This window comes from Myiozetetes cayanensis, unplaced genomic scaffold (assembly GCF_022539395.1).
Source record: "Myiozetetes cayanensis isolate MyiCay16 unplaced genomic scaffold, myiCay2020 scf6-25, whole genome shotgun sequence".
Classification (NCBI taxonomy): Eukaryota; Metazoa; Chordata; class Aves; order Passeriformes; family Tyrannidae; genus Myiozetetes; species Myiozetetes cayanensis.
The window spans coordinates 49,994,140-50,011,832 of record NW_026087853.1 but is presented as its reverse complement, the minus strand read 5'-3'; positions in this window follow the sequence as shown (position 1 = coordinate 50,011,832).

Genomic DNA, 17,693 nt, shown 5'->3' with positions numbered 1-17,693 from the left:
CAAAAATCCTCTCAGACTCGCATGCCTTCTTTCCCAGAAAGTAAAAAACTGAGCTCTAAGAAGAAGAAAGGACCTACCATTACAAGACGTATCCTGGGACTTAGCAAAACCACAGGTAACACAGTTATAAATAAGGACAATTTCCAGGTGGTTCAGGCTATCCTATCAAACCTGTGCTGCCATATTATGAGTATAAATGGAAGTTGCTTACTATCAAGGCCATTGCTAAATCTTTTCATGGAAGTCTCTGCTGCTGTGCTTACTGTGGCTTAAGCACTAAGGCAGCAAACCTTACCAATCCTTTCTTGAATCAAGGATATGCTTTGCATCAAGGCTGCAGATGATGGGGAACATGTGGTGGTTCACAACTGTGTTCCTTTCTAACTTTCTCTATCACTCTATCATATCTAACATTCTGCCTCATGTTGCCCGATTAATGCTTCCCATGAGAGTGAATGACAGCTGAAGGATTTGCATGACCCAGTATGGTCACTGAAAATTCAAACCCCACATCCGTGAAACCCAAGACAGTGACGTATTTTGTTTTGTAAGTGCTGTCTCATTGCTCTGTTATGTTTGCACCAAGGCAATCTCTTGGTCTAACATCTTGGCTAAAAGGTTATCTGTTTTCTCACTTGTGCAGTTATGACCATCTGAGAAATATTTTTCCTCAAATACTTAGATCTTGTTTATTTTTCTCTTTTGAAAGTATTTTACTTATAGTTACCAAAATACTGGGTAGTGCACTCAAAAGTAGTTTCTGGATTCTACTGCAAAGACTGGGTGAATGTTCATGAATTGTTTCTACTTTCATTTTTTGTTTCTTTCTTATGTAGGAAAAAACTACAGAAGCTCCTTTCAATCTTTTTGTATGATACTACATTCTCTAAGGTTGCTCCTTTCATTTGAGGCCACTTAGAGATAATATATATTAAAAAAATTATTAATAAAAAGACCAGCTTCTTTGGCAGTACCAATATGTTCTTTGTGTTTGTGATCCTAATATATTCCTTGTGCAGAAATATCTTTGCAGCTTGTTTTACAGTTAATAATCTGACATGGCTGTAATGGAGATGGTTGCCTTTTGTGTCCTAGCACATGTTCAGCTGCATCTTTCATTCAGTAAGAACAGCTGATTTCAAACATTTTTTCCTATTGATACTTCTACTGTTTGCAAGCTCATCTGAGTGCCTCTTTCATGTGGTAATACTTTTGTTGCTTCTCACATTCAATTGAAGTTCTGTCATCTTCATCTACCGCTGATCACCTTTACAATGTGTTCACATTTCTCATTATGTGTATCCATAAGATATTGTAGCTGTTTTATTTCTGATTTAAATGTTATAATTTGGCATGGGAAATAATTGAAAAGGCTGCTGATCATTAAAATGTGGTTTTGCTACAGAAGTGTTATTGACAAAGGTATTTTGAAATAGTTCTCAGATACTTTTGAGGTAGTGCATCTTCCATTAAAGAAGTAGATATATATTTTTCTTAAAAAAATTCATCTTAAATAGTTTTTTTTATTTGAAAGGTTTCTATTAAAATAAAGACAAATGGACCCTCAGTGCTATTTTAAAAAGCTAACTGGAAAAGAAAAACTATTTAGTTTCAAGAAAAGTCACTATAAAAGTCAGTTAAAAATTCTTTAACCATTACTTTTCTTTCTACAGTCTTACTACCTATGAATAAATACAGCAGGTTTCAATAGAAAAACTATATATCTTATTAATATATCTTATTAATCTTATTAATATTCTGGGGCTACTTTTTCTAATATAGAACTATTTCCAGGTCTTAACTGTAATCAGTAGAATAAAATAGGGCTGCTGCTAAGTGAAAAATTTAGGGTTATGAAGCATTTCTTTTAATAAAGTTTAGTTTGGCACTTCTGCTAAGGCCCAGCAACTGCACTAGTGGAAAAAGCTCTCAGCTGCAAACTGTTCCAAAACAATTCTGCCCTGTCCAGTGATTCTCAGCAGTTCTAGGTACTCTGCCTTAGCATAAGAATGTACCAAACAGGCTCTTATATTTTGCTCTCTTTTAGGACATTTCACAGAGGTCTTATGTCCCTTTTTACCTTGAGTCCAGACATTACAGTGTCAGCAGACATTAAAAAAAATGTTTTTCACCCAGGGGCTACTTTTTCGGTCACGAGGAAGTGACCAAACATCATATGGTTTTACTTGCAGCACTCTTGTAGTCCTGCCCTGCAAACTGAAGGTCTGTTTCCTGTGGGGGGCCAACGCGCAGGAAACATGTATGAAATGCAAGCAAAAGTGAAGGTCTTGCTGAAAGTGCTTCCTCCTGTTGAAGATTCAACAAAGTCTTTGTCATTTGGAAAGTGCACCACGTCCCCTAACGAGTTCAGGTGCCTGCTGCCTTCATTCAGTATCCTTTGGACTTGTTTACTGTTTAAAAAAACTTTGAGTGGTAACTTCTATCTTTTCACATCAGGACAGCTGAGAGCTGCAGCCCTGTGGATAATTCTGATTTTGTCTGCATACCTCTTTTTTTCTGCTTTATTTGTAACACTTGCCTGCTGAAGAATCATCTTCCTTACTATTTATTTACTTGTTACAGGCTTTTCTGAAATCTAAAAAACTGCAATCAAAGTTACCACATAAATAATATCTTTCTTCTGTGTAAAGACAGCATTATTTTTGTAATGCTAAAGCATTTTCTGGAATACTTAACATTAATAACCAGTTTTTTCAGGGGCAGCTACATACTGTCTCCTCCAGTACATACTTTTGGTCAATAAATTGCTTTTAACCGTTCAATCAAAAAATCTCTTTTCAGTTTTAAATTTTTTTCTAAGAAGTAAACAATTTTAAATGCTTAACATGAAGGTTTATTATCAAAAAAAAAGGAAAAAAAAGAAAACAGTCAGAGAATCTTTTAAATGGAATCAATCCTTATGTAGCAGCCCAGGGTTTTACCAGAGGCTGCATTTTTCCTTTTCCTCAAGAAGAAGTACAATGTTGCTATTGTTCAGTTTCATGTTAGTTCTGGCTACTATTCTACAAATCCCATGGACAATACAGTGATTTAGAGGGCCCTTTACAGCTGGGGAGGAAAGGAATTGAAACAATAATGTTTTAGGTATTCTTAAAAAGTGCCTGATAGATTTTTAACTTATTCTAATGACCTGATCCCATATAAAAGGACATATATAAAAGTCCTTATCTCACTTCCTAAAATACTTAAGAACCAATTTTCCTTGCATCTGTAATGTCTTTAATCAGTTTGGCTGTTTCAATCTGGGTGAAATCTGGATAAGAATAAATAATCTACAGGCCTGCAAATGAACTTTTCTGATGTCTTTAAACCACTCTTGAACTCTTCAGAAATATGTGATCATTATGCACTGCTGTGCATTTGAATTGCCTTCCAAGTCTTCAGGGGTGAATGTACCCAGAAACTCAACTTCTCCTAGGGCCACTTGGTCATGTGAAAAAAGAAAAAAATCACAAAAAACATTTTTTTGTCCTGGAAATCGTTGATGATTTTTTTTTTCTAATGTTCTTTAGAAAATATAAAACTTGTCTCTAAAGAAAAGGAATATTGAAAATTCTTCAGAAGATGAAATTTCTGACTACAGAAATTTTCTGTAAGAGTCTGAGTTTTTCTTAGGTTGGTTTTACATATTATAATGTCTTGTGTATCTGACTTGCTTTTAAAAGTAGCATAAATAATTTTTTTGTTTTATTCTATGATGCAGATAAATATAAAAGGATGAAAATGTATTAATTTTCAGATGTGTTAAGGTCAGCATAAACAAATGAATATTCATTGATGTTGTGCCTCAAAAATACAGATTTCAACCAGCCTCAAGTTTCATTTGATATTAATTTAAAGCTACATTCTTCCATGGAGACTTAGTGTGTAAAGTGGCAGGGAAAGTAGCAGGAATATCTGTCTGGATGTAGCTGACCAAAAGTATGAGCCCTCTTCCATAATGTCAGAATGCCTAGGCCTCATGGACATTTTGTTCCCAGTGGGAGTGGAGAAAAATGTAGCCATGAAAATCAGATGAATTGAAGCATGAGGTCTCGTTTTTCATGAGAGGGGAGGATGACAGCAAGCAAAAGCTGAAAAGAATTGAACCCAAATGTTTAGGAAGGAGACACGACTGGGGCTTGGGAAATACAAGCAAATGAATGTTGTAGGGAAAGGGTATGAACACTACATCTAGAAAACCAACTGTAGTCACAATCAGGACTATACTTATAATAAAAATATAATTTAAAACTTGGATATTTATGAAGGGAAAAAATTATTACAACACTAGCTACTGTTTTGTATTAGCAACAACATCACAACTGGCAAGTGATCTGCACTTGATTTGGTTTACAGCAGTGGCATGAGCTCTATAAGGTCATTAATTCATTGACACAGATTACAAAAATGGATCTATTCTTTTTCTGTCAAAACACAACGTAACCCAAAGCAAAAGGAGTCTCTCAACTCATGATGTAGTGCAAACTGAGTTTTCAAAAGCTTCTTTTAGATGTACTTAAGGACTTGCTGGGGGAGAAGTGGTGACATCTACTGGAATTTTTAAACACTTCATCATATGTTTCCAAGGCTGCTAGCAAGACATATTTGGTTTAGGTCTAAAGTTGAATGAATAATGCAGAAATAATTTCTACTTATATTTGTGCAAATTTGGAAGCAAATCTTCAGCCATCTTGGGGTTGCTTTTGGTGTCATTTCCTGCACACACTCACAGAGTTATTAAACTTTAATCTCATAACTGTTGGCAGAAAATAAATGTTAAGATCACACAGGAATACTATGAAAAGTGAATTTCTAATGTGCTCTCTGTAAGCCTGTGTACCACAAAGCTGATTCCATGAGTTATGTTCATTAGACTGGAGGATGGAAGGAAACAATATTCAGTGATTTATGGGACGAACTGCAATTGAACAGTGAGTTTGTGCTTGGAATAGCAACCCCTTACTTTAAAAGAAATTAAAAAAGAATTCAATGAGGAAGGAATATGTGAAGCAAATTGCAACCCGCTCCCCACATTTCACAGTAAGCAGGAAGAAAACTCATCATTCATTAAATGTATTCATTAAAAATTATTCACTCAGATCCATTTAAAACATGTTCTAACTTTAATCTCTTGATTTCTTGGGGCTAGATTGTGATGTGTCCTGCATGCCCAATAAGAGTGTGAAGGCTCTCTTGCATCCTGATGTAGGCCACTTGGACCTTGGAACTGGGCCTGCAGGAGCAGCAGGGCTGTGGATGTGCTTCCTTTCTCCATTCAGAGGAAGCGTGTGGAGAGGATAGAAGGGTGGATGAGTGAAGCGATCCCTCTTGATGCAGAAATCGTGGCTTACTGGGACTGGATGGGGGTCAGGGTTTCCCAAAATTTTACTACTATGAACCAGTGAATAAATAACTCCTGCTGGGATAAGAAAGATGTAGGCAATAAGTTGGCTTTTGAGATGCACCCTGAAGGTGTGTTTCCAGTGTTGTATATGTGCTATTGCAATTTGCCTATCCCATCCCCTTCAGTCTATGCCTTATTTTAATACTTAAAGCCCAAAGACCTTATGACTTTACAAAGTTTATAACCTGATTGTACAATACGATTGTACATTAAAAGTTGTAGAAAGCAAGGGGTTTTGTTAAAGAAATTGCCTAATCTGTGAGAAATTTTCTGTAAGGCTTTCCACCAAGCTGTCCTTAAGGATTTTCTACTGGTGTGACACAAGAGAACCATCTGCTGTTATTAATCAAAATGCACTTTTACCATTAGTCTTACTACTAATTCTGAAAGTTTCAGATGTGTGGAGATTTTACATTGATTTTTGCATCTGTGAGCATATGACCTGCTGTATTATCCTATTCTTTCGGCCTTCAGTTGGGTCCTGGGAATTAAAGTTTATCCCAGTCAAAACAGCTTTTCTAGTAATGGGAGTTATTTTCTTCAGCAGTGTGCTCTGGTTATGAGACTGCCTGGCTAAAGAGATTACAAGTGTGACAGTCTAATGTACCTAGTATAAAATGTGAATTGTTTGGCTGTCAGAATTATGGTGAGAAGTGCTGACATAACGTTTTTCTGACTTTAGTAATAAGTTTCAATACTCCAGTTTTGTTAGTACGTTTTGACTTTCACACGCTGTGTCTTTTATTTGCTAAACTGACAAGTTTCTATCAATCTATCGAACTTATTTAGCTTGCCTGCTGCTCACAAGTTTTTCTAAATTTATCCAAAATAACACATTTTTATTTGAACAGAGATTCCCTGAGTCTGTATGCGTATCCACATATTGTAACCATTTTCAGGGCTTAAACCTACTCTTACTGCAGACCCTCCAGTATCCAAGATCTATACACAAAGTCTTAGTACATTTTTGGTTAGTTCTTTTCATAATTACACTTTGGTGGATCAGGTCATGGTGCTCACTTTGCTGGGAAAATATACCTGTATGTAAGAAATGCAAGAAATTGTCTTTACAGGGGTGCTGGCAGATCATCTGGTAAAAGTTCAGAGTATTTCAGTAATACATCCACTTATATAAGTTGAAGATCTGTCTGATGATATTAAAGCTAAAATAATCTTATGTTAAGCTAGTAAGTCAATAAATGATTAAGGGTGCAAATACTAAAATCTTCCCAAGAACAATAGCACATGATACCCAATTAATAGTTATGGTAAATCTGTCTGAAATGTATTCCGTATTATTTGTGACAAGATTTTGTTTTAAATCAGAGATTAAAAAGAACATTTAGATTAGCAATGAGAATTACCCTGAATAACAAGCTCATTATTTACTATATTTTCATTTTGTTGAGCCTATTAGTAGCACTGCCTGGTTAGATTTTGTGGATCCTTTTCTGTCCTTTCTGCATGAAAGCCCAACTATGGAACATTTCTGAAAGCAACAATTGTGATTTTATAATGAACCACAAGAGGGGGGAGAATGAACAGAAATGAAAGAACTTGATTTTAATGAACAACTGTTACACTTAGGACAATGCTGTATCAATGCTGAATGTAGGAATCTTGTCCAGTTGTTGTCTGTGGAATGAAGAGTTTGAACTAATGATGAAATGTTTTTCTTAAGATTCATCTTTTCAGGTCTGCTGGTTTAATGCTGAGCTTCACTTGAAGTAGTGGACAAATAATGCTTCCAAAACTACAAAATACCACTCTGAGTGTGCTCATCCCTTATTGCCTTGATCAAACAGAAACAAATGCTAATGAAATGATAAAAATAGAGATCTCTGTGACCTGAATAATCGGCTTTCTAGCCTTCTATCCTGTCTTTTAATTTTTTTCCCCCCATTTACACAAAGGAGTTCTCTAACTCCAGTAATCAAGGAATTCCTCCCCAGTGCATAGATGAGATTCTGGTGTTAATATGGAAAATAAATCATCTCGCTGTTGTGATCATGGGCTGACACAGGACTGGTGAATTTCCAAGTGTTTTCAGCCTACTTTTTAAAGAAGACTCATAGTACCCTGCTCCTCATGTGCAGGAGCAGCTGTAGTGATGACAAAGCTAGGGACTTCTAGAGGTGGTACTCTGGGATTGTTAAGAACACATGGCTCTGGATCAGCTCTTGGGAGAGGATGCACAGGCAGCTTTGGCAAGAAATCATTTTCCTTACCCCAGGACTATGATGGTTGTTCTTATAGCCAGTTCTTATAGCTGCAGGGCAAGGAGGGAAAACAGATTTCAAGAAGCCACCCATTCCACCCTCCGCTTTCTTTTGTTTCAAAGTGGATAGAAGAGGAAAGCAAATTTCCCAATATTTAGTCCTCTGTATCTCATGTTCCATGTTCCTCCTGCCTTGGTTATTAGTCTTTTGGGAGAGGGATAGGAAAGAGTCTTCCCCTCAGACTCAAAAGGAGCAAGGCAACAATTATAACTGTAATATGAGGATGGTATTGCAGCAGGTGTTTGCAGCATGGCAAAAAAAACAGTGGAATAGACAGCAAACCTCAGCTTTTCTCTGCAAGTAATTGCAAGTAGCCCAGTAGACTGTAACAGTGAGAGAACACTGCGTAATATTATTAGGTAAAATGGTAATGTTCTTAATTTCATGTTCAAAAGCTGAATGGTGGTGAAGGAGGCTTGCAAAAAGAAATGAAGATTGTTATACTAGAAGAAGACAGAACGTTGATTACCAGCAGTGGGGTATCCAGATTTGACTAATGGCACAGTTATTGTATGCATAAGCCCTAATGGTGTTTGAGTGGTTGCTAGAATGAACATAATTAATGTAATTTATTTGTCAGCATCTAAACACTATAATACTCAGAATAGGATGGGAGGTCCCTTGTCTATTATATAACCCTATGAATATTTTTCAGTGTCTCTTTTCTCGAGTACACAAAAGCAGTACTATGAGATTTTTTGTGGGTTGTTTTGTGTTTTTTTGGGGGAGGGGGTATTTTTAATGACTCTTCTCATGTTTTAAGGGGTATCATCTACATATTTCCACTGATTTAAACTGATTTGGGTTTGGTTGGTTTCATGGATTTTGGGGGGATACTTCAGGATGTTCTAGTCTGGCTTGCCACTTGAAGACAACAAGTGACCTTGCATCTATCCTACAGGTCCCGAGTGTATGTTTTTTCAGAGAGAGATCCTCCTAGTTTGTCTGAACTATTGTAGGGTTGACAGTAAATTGATTATTTCTTAAATTGCTTTAGTGATTGATGATGATCTATACTTAGAAAAGAAGAAGAAGACCAGTGTATTTCTAATGTAAGTTTCTTTCAGCTGAAAGCTGAAGTTAATCTTCAGCTATGGGATCTTGTCATACTACATAAAAAAACCCTGTGTTAATGGAGAACTTTTCTTCCCCTACCTGACTGGGATGTAATCAAAATTTTTTAATTCCACAGATAAGGCTTCTGATGTTTCTCACTGTATACCTGTTGCTCTTGATTTCACATTTTTATAATTTTCCATTTCAAGATCTTCACTTTGTCTTTTTAATTTTTTTTTTTTTTTTTTTTTTTTATTGTTTTTGTTTCGATTCCCAGTCAGGGCCATTCCCCGGGCCAGATGGAGCTCGTTAGCCCTTAAAGGCAACCCATCTACGTCCTAAGGACCTCGCTGCCACCGTCCAAGCTCGCTTGGCCCTGGCAGATGAACCTTAGGATTAAAGGGTGGGCTCAGTTCCGCGCACACTGTGTCTCACCTAAAAAATCCAATGCGCAGGCTGGAAGGTGGAAAGACCTTCCCTGGATCTTCGCTCGCGAAGACTGGCCATTATTATTATTATTATTGTTTTTGTTTTTTGGGTTTTTTAGATCTAAAAACCTCACTAATATCATGTCTGAGGACAAAACCACCTTGGAGTTCTTGCTTCATACTTTCTTACTTATACAAGGAGACAGGGGCATCAATCCTGCTGAGAGATATTCCCCTACCTGGTATAGTTCCTCCAAATATAGCATAGTAACTCTACCACTACACTTTACCCTCTAGTTGCACTAATGTGCAAACACTCCTATCTTTGGCTTTGTTCCTAGCTAAATTGGAAAGCAGATTTATTATTCTTGTACAAAGAAAAATTAATTAATATATTAGGATTAACAGCAAAATTTTATCAACGTGCAGAACTTATCAGCTTACTTTTCAAGTAAGTTATTCAAATATATTGACAGTCTCTCTAAGCTGCAGCTCCCCTCTGCACTGAGGCCTGACATTGTAGGACTGTGACGAGACACAGTTGCCTTTGAGCCTGTATCCAGATCAATTACCTTATTGTGAAGTCACCAGAGGAAAGCTGGGCTTTATATCAAAGTTCAGCATAAATACTAGCTGTCAAAGCCATCAGATTAATTATTGTTCACTAATAATTCCTTGTTCAAGATGGAGAACCCTTCCAAATCAAGGCACAGAGAACTTGGAATTGCTGTTGAGAGCAGTAGATGTGCATTTTGATGAGCGTTTACAGATTTTTCCAAATGTTTATTATTTACACCTTAAATAATTTTTGATTGGTAGTATCTCCCTCCCTTAACAAACAACACAGTTAAGAAGAGATATGCCAATGCAATTCCGCTGTAAGTAGGGGAGGTACACAAATTTATATGAGTGCTTCCTCTTTATTCCTTCTGTCTTACGCGATTTGTTTGAAGGAACTGTCATATTTAAGATAGCTTAAAATAGCTTAGAAATATTTCTCTTAAGACATATTGCTACAAACAGAAGGATTTTTTTTGTTGTTTTATTTCTTTTTCCTTTTTGGCTAGCAAAATATTCAGAGAGAAGCATAGTTAACAGCAAAGCTCCTTCTAATGAAACAAGCAAACTGTTATTTTTAACTGTCTCATGAAAAAATGGAAGACTAAAATTTAACTCTGATTCAGAAAGAGTAAATTACTAATAGTTTTTTAACAATCTGTTATGTTGAAAAAATGTATCCTCGTGCCTATGTGCTTGTGAGTTGCTCCTGGCATCTACCAATCTTCGAATTGCTTCTTGTTGCTATCTTGATCTAAAAGCTTGACTTACCATAGTGGTCAAATTCTTCTGTGCATTATTTCCCATGCCTACCATCTATGCAATGATAAACCCAAGGTGCTTGAGTTTTTACCTCCAGTAATCACAACTAGAAAACCACAAATGGACTTTTCATTTCTCCCTTGCAAGAGCTATAAAAGTTAAGGCAAACCATCCTGCCAAATCACTTTTATAGGGACCTCACTTTCCTGTTCACTAGTTTTACTCCAACTAATTAAAAGCAGCACTCCTGCCCTTCACTGTAGTTTCCAAGGTATTCAGAGGGTGCACGTGCTCCATCCAAAATCCTGAGTGAGACTGAACTGGAGGTCCTTGGTGGGTTCACACCTCACGGCTCCTACACTTGGGGATTTGAGCTGCAGCATCCATAAAGTCCCCTTCTCTAAAAGATGGAAGGCTTACAATGCTGAAGTGAGTAGCTCGCATAAAATTTAATACAGTGATGAAGATGAGCTTACTCAATCATCATTCTTTTATTTGTTTGCTTGTTTCAAATAGGATTGATCATTTTGATGACTCTGTGAGGAAAAGGTGTGCTGAATGTTTAAGTCAGTGGGTGGGTTGTTGTTTTGGTTTGTTTCCTTTTTATTATTATTTTTATTTTTAATTTGGGAGGGGCGTTGTTTGTTTTGTTGTGTGGGTTGTTGTTTGCATTTTTATGTTATTAAGAACATATTCCTGTCTGTAAAATGCCTTTAAGCATTCTGCGTTCTCCTTTATTTCTAATTAAGTTTTCTGGGCTTTCTAATGTGGTCCTCTGAGTGTTGGAAAGTAACAGAAACAAGAATGCATTTAATACCTGGCCTGGTGTCTTGGCAGCAAAGCTTAGCACTCCAGTGTGGGGAGTAGCAGGTTCAAGACCAACCCCAGGAGTCTTACTACTTGAACTGGCAGAGGGCTGGTGTAATGCACAGACAGTGAGCTCATTCTGCAGGTGGAGTGTTCAGCTGCATTGATCTTATGGCAAACCCAGCCTGCTAAGGTTTTGGAGAAACATTGGCTCTGATCTAAAAGGAAATTGTGCTGCCTTTCCCTGTCTTTCCACTAGTTTAGCTCGCAAGCTCTAATAACATTAAAACATGCTTTAAGCAAGAGGGCTGACGCAGCTACAGAGACAAAAAGTAATTTCCTAGAAATAGTAAATACAATAAGCAAAACTCTAATCTCTCATTAGGTGATTGTATTTTCAAGGGGTCAGCCAGCCTCCCGAGCCAGGTTGAGGTCAATTCTAAAATATGTGCATTATATACATTAGGCATCTGTTAATGATGCATAAATTTCATCAGCAAGCTCGGTGCCAAAATCAACTCATTTTGGTACATGGTTTGCATCTACAGTGGTGTCTTATGGGTTTGTTCCATAGCTGAAACAGCAAGTTTGTGTAGATGCCATGAATGGCATATAATAAGGAAAAAAGGAACATCACAAGCATCATAGACGAGCATAAATCTTCCAAATTTTGATTCAATGAAATTCAGAATTCAGAGGCTTCCAAGGTAACAATAAATAAAGGGTGAGGAAGAGACCATGTTACCAGAACCAAGAATATCTGTTCAGTGTAATAAGTATTTCCTTTGACAAAATACAAAATAAATGCAGCTAATTACAAAGTAAATCCTCCATTTTAGAGCACCGTTTCCTAAAATGAACCAAGTGGGGCTTCATTGTAAAAATTCACTAGTATTTTGCTCAGATCCATCACAGAAGCCCTAGTAAAGCAGCACTAAGATGCCACCCCTCAACAATTGAGCAACAAGACCTCAATGGCCTTCTTATTTCTCCTGTCAGCCTAGAATGTCAAATGTGGGGGTTCTTTGCCAATAAAAATTTTCCCAGTGACCCTGGATATGAGACCAGGTTGAGTGACCCTAATGCCAAACCTTATAATGATGGTTTGATAGTACTGTTCCTTTGCAAGCACATAAACAAAATTACTAGTTTGCTTTGAAGTAAAGTAAGGATTGTGCTTCCTCTCAAAATGTAGGCTGGAATATTGTTTATTTTATTTAACTGACACAGGGTTTAAGGACAGCAAGGATTTTGGCCATTTTTTATTGCTCCTTAAAGTGACAGAAGTGTTTCAGAGCAGCAGCCAATCTGAAAAAGAATATGAAATAAAATAAATTCTTCAGATTTCAGAAATGCTCCCCTTTCATTCATTAAGTTTACATAGCTGAGCACAGGATTGTTGTGTGCTTTGGCAGTGGAAAATAACATTTCAGAAGGAGAAAACTTTACCAGTAGTGCATGTTGGAGCAACACTACAGACTCCAAGTTATGTTAAGCCAACAGTAAGTTTGACAGAAGAAATATATCAATCTCTTTGAACAAATAATCTGAGGTATATTAGTAGGTCCATGTGAGCTGTTCTCTTAGTTTCCATTCAGTAAGTTTCATGTAAAGTGAAGGTGAGATTTTAGTAGTAAATAGCATAAGCAAGTTTTTGGGAAAAAGAATGCACCATGGCAAGAATTGTCTCACAAGACATTGAATCCCAGTGAGAACTGATGCCTGGCAAGTGTGTCAGGGGAAAAGACAATCTCTTAATTCTTCATTCCACTTCCAGTTGAGGAGAGGATAGGTAAGTAAAGACAAGTCAATTCTTCCTATTTCTGTGTATCCAAATTTCAGGCAGAAAGGAACTGAATAATAGAAATATGGTGAAGGTAAGGATATTTACAAATTCATAGTTATTTGTTAGTAGAAATGAAAACCACAAAATCTTTTCTCTGTGTGTCTGCACCCAGATTTGAAACACAGTCAGGTTCACAGAGGCCCTTCCATCTACTTCAGTGGGCTTTGGGACTGTCCAGTAATTACCCCATTGGAATCATGTTCAAGATACCTTCAGAGAGGTTGACTCTTTCCCTTCTGCTGCAGGTAATAGTGTTGCAGTCTAATAATTAAGAGGCTTTTTATGCATACTGCTTGAAAAGAAGCAGATCCTGATTGTCTCTGCAAAAGAAAGCAGCGAGCAAGACACCTTAGGTTTTTAATGCTGCTGGCTTCTAGGTTAAACAGGACTGATTCTCATTTTGAAAATCTCTGTACTGTTGAAATTAGTGCAAACAGTATCATGTATTTCTTGGGGGGGAAAAAAAATCAATGACATATTTCCCCCTTTATCCATCTAGCTCTGGGGAATGTAACGCTGCTGAATATGCTGGCTTTTGTAAGAGACGTAAAACAGAGTCTGTGATCATTTGTGGTCATTAAGGATAACTTTTTTTTTTTCTCGTTTCATGAATAGAGGTGTTACTGAAGGTGTTCTGGCCTAATTCCAGGTCCAGTAATTGGATTTTTTTTTTTTTTTTAACCTACACACATTCCTTCAGCAGTTTAATTTAGTTATATATGCTGGGCTCAATTCAGTGTTGCCATATTGGTCCCCCTTTTGTCAGTTAGACTGATGCAAACAGGCACTAAGACAACTGTAAACTCTCTTTTCCCTCCCACATAGCCCTTTATCCCAAATGTAATTACTGCTTAACACAGTTTCACCAGCTATGCTTACAGTGGGATATCTGTACCACTTCTCCAGCAATGGATGGTAGAGGGACACTTCTAGATGGTAGCATTCAGAAGGAACTGAGATAGTGAATAGATGAGCTATTAGAGACTGGAAATTGGTGGCCGAGTCATTCTTCTGACACAATGAGTTTTATCCCTGTAGTGGCACATGGGAGCACTCTCAAGTCAGCTTGTGGCAGGAGGGATAACTCACTGTGTGCTGCACAGTTGGATTTGTAGTGATGGATGGTATCAGCAAGAGATAAAGATAATTCTGTCTCTCTGTGTAACCATAAAAATTCTTCCAAAATTCATCAGAGAGGGGATGAGTAAGCTGAACACAGAAGTAAAGTATTAGATGGAAGAAACGAGGAAACACGAGGCTACATGAAACACATCAAAATAATACATCTTTTGCTCTAACAGATACGAGGACATAAGGGAAAACAAGGTTGCTGTCTTTCTGCTGCTGTGCCTAATTGAAGTCAGAAAGGATGATGGAAGGTCAGATACAGTGCAAACCTCTCATTTTTCATCTAGACTTTGAATAGTTTTCAATGTGCTGTATGTTACCAGCTTTAGCCCTCCCACCCTATGTTATACAGGGGCTCTTCAGCCACCCTAGAATACTTAAACAGACTGGGGTGGTTGAGGTTTGATGAACTACTAGAAATATGGGGTTTCAGTCCTCCAGAGAGATAGCAGAACTAATATACATCCAAGCTCAGAGATTTCCTCTCAGACATTCCTTGTCCCCTGTAACTCCATGCACATGACAGTTTTAAATACACAGATAAATCCGTGCTTCTCTACACCAGGAAAAGTCCATTCGCTCATGGAAGCGTGATTAGGGATTGCCATGTGTTTAATTCCCCCAGTCCTTCTTGGAGGCTCTTATTAAACAAGGGAGACAGAGGCCCCAAATTAGAGCATGGTCCAAACTCCAGAGCCAAATGAAATGAAAGCTATGTTGGCTCCACTCTCACACCTCAGGTGACAGAGAGTACCTCTGTCCCCAGGCTGTGACCATCACCACAAGTGGAGATCATGGATAGGCAGTATAAAGAACAGGTATCCAGGATAGGCAAAAATGCAGTACTTAGGAAAAAAAGGATGTATAGGGTTAATGAATATTACTCTTTTCAAGAATATAAGTGTGCTTGCTCTAAGAAAACTTCATCATAGCTATCAAGGGTTAAAAAGCGTTTCAAAATCAGCTTGTATTGGACTATTTTGTTTGGCCACTATCTGACACGGGTTGTACTGAGCACGTTTTGCCACCTGGTCAATTTTTTTCCTGCCAAGCTATTCACTCAGGCTTGTGGTGTGAAAAATAGATGTTTAATAGTCAATGAAGTACTATAGTGGGTAATAGTTTATAAATTTCCATGACTTATTATGCTCAGCCTAAGTGACTGTTTATTAAGTGTATTTAAAGCCCCCATCTCATTAACTTACAGTACTGGTGATTCCCTCCTCCCACCACTGCTGCTTTTAATGGAAAATATTCACACATGTCTTTCGCCTAGGGCATGTGAAAAAACTGTGGAAAAGAGGTTGCTTGGATAAAGGCAGGGCATCATCCTTGGCTAGGTACAATGTGTTTAACATTTTTGGAAGTAAAGTGAATCTGAAATACAAGATATATACGTTGAGGGCCAAAAGAAATCCATAGATATCCTTTGTAAAAAATACAGCTGCCAATATCCTACCATTTTCTACTTTGAGTTCACAGGGAAGGACATGGTCAGCTTTATCAGTAAAGCATGTCTCATGTAAAAAAATATTAAACCAGCAACTTAATATGAAATACTGCCTTTATTTTCTTAATGAGTTCCATGGTACTTCAGGGAAATATTACATACTAAGGTTAAATAAATTCTCTGTTAACCAAAAACAGGCCCAGACTTAACTTTAGGGATCTAATATTAGCTGTGCAATGGGAAAGTGAGTTTCTATAGGGAGAGACTGCTAATTATAAAATAACATGTTTTGTTCCCCTATATTAATGTCTAGAATGAAAAAGGTCATTGGTTGCTCTTGATAAATTCTATGAAATATATCAAAAGAATCCTGCTGACATCAATAAGTGCCTTTTGTTGTATATAATATTTAGTAAGGCTATGTAAGTAAAACTCCAGATTAATCCTTGAGGTAATTCCACAGAAGATACAAGGAACATAACATAGTTTGGTCCTCTAAACTTAGCATGGCTTCATGCTGTTTACATCAATTTCCTGAAGGTCACTTATACGCTGAAGATAAACATAAGATAATGACAATAAGAAACCAGAAAAATCGGTAAGCATTATGCTGATGTGAAGAGGTGGCTCTAATAAAGGTCAAGGAAGTTGTGCATAAAATTGCCTCTGCTAGAAAGCATCTGAGAACACAGTTTTTCCTAACTGGGATGTTAAACTGACACAGATGTTACAAAGCAGCTCCTTCCGTGTAATCTCAGATGCCATGAATGGAAACAACCACAAACATCACCTCAACCTGCAACTGTGACGAGTGGAGCAAGAGCAGGGCCACCTGTGCTGCGGGGAGTGAGGGGCTCTCTTTTGGCCTGCTCCCAGGTACTTCCAAACAGCAGATAAAAAATACGTGCCCCCAGTGTTGAAGGAGTTAATGTGACATTGCAAAATGAGCTTTGCTATTTGCTGTTTTGTTTGGCCAATAGCTGACACAAGCACATTTTGCCACCTGGCTAATTTTGTGCTGCCAAGTTATTCATTCAGGCCAGTGGTGTGAAAAAGGAGGCATTTAATAGTCAACAGAGCACTATATAGGGTAATAGTTTATGATTTTCCATGACTACTTAGATGCTGTTCAAATTGTTCTTGATTGAGCAAATTATTCTTTTTTAAAATCATCCCATTCATTTATTTACTAATGACTCTATCCCTTCTCTCCCATACACCATTTTTTTAAAATGGGAACAATCAGCCATTTCCATGTTTGAGGGGGGATTTAGCCAAAGGAAAACTATGAGTGTATTATAGCTCAGATCACAACTTTGAAAGACCTTTCACCAAAATATTAGAGGTTGAATAAAATTCCTTTCTGAGCTTTCCAGGGAGCTCTGCAAAGTGGTGATGTGAACTGAAGAGAAACCCTGAAATTTGGTTCAGCAGATGAAAATATTAACCCTCCCTGCCCCCAGGTATTTTATTTTTTCAGCAGGTGTTTGGTTGTTGGGTTTGTTGGTTTCCAAACTAAACCGCAGCCCAATGGGCTCATTCCAGAGGTGATGCCTCATGTTTGGTGTTAGAGACTGTCCATGCCAGGGCACGGAGCATGAGGGGAGCCTGTTCTTTCCTCAGCTGCCCCCACTTCCAGGGGGCAATGGGGGAGCCTGGGGCTGCTCCATAGACAAGAGCAGCCCTGGGGTCCCAGCAGGATCGGTCTGTGCCCACGCAGGGGTAACCAGAGTCAGCCAGAGCCCCGCAGGCCAAGTGGGGGCTGTTGCTCTTCCCCTGGTAGGGTCACTGCCAGCGTGGCTGGGGACAGGCAGCCAAAGCCTGGTGCAGGGCAGCAATGGAAGTGGGGCTGTGGGGCCCTTGATGCCAGTCTGGGACTTTGTCACCTTGTGGTGCCAGCCAGGGGAACCGAAGTGTCCTGGCGTGGTAAGGTCCCATGCTGCAGACAGTGACTCTCTCTCCTGCTCTCCCT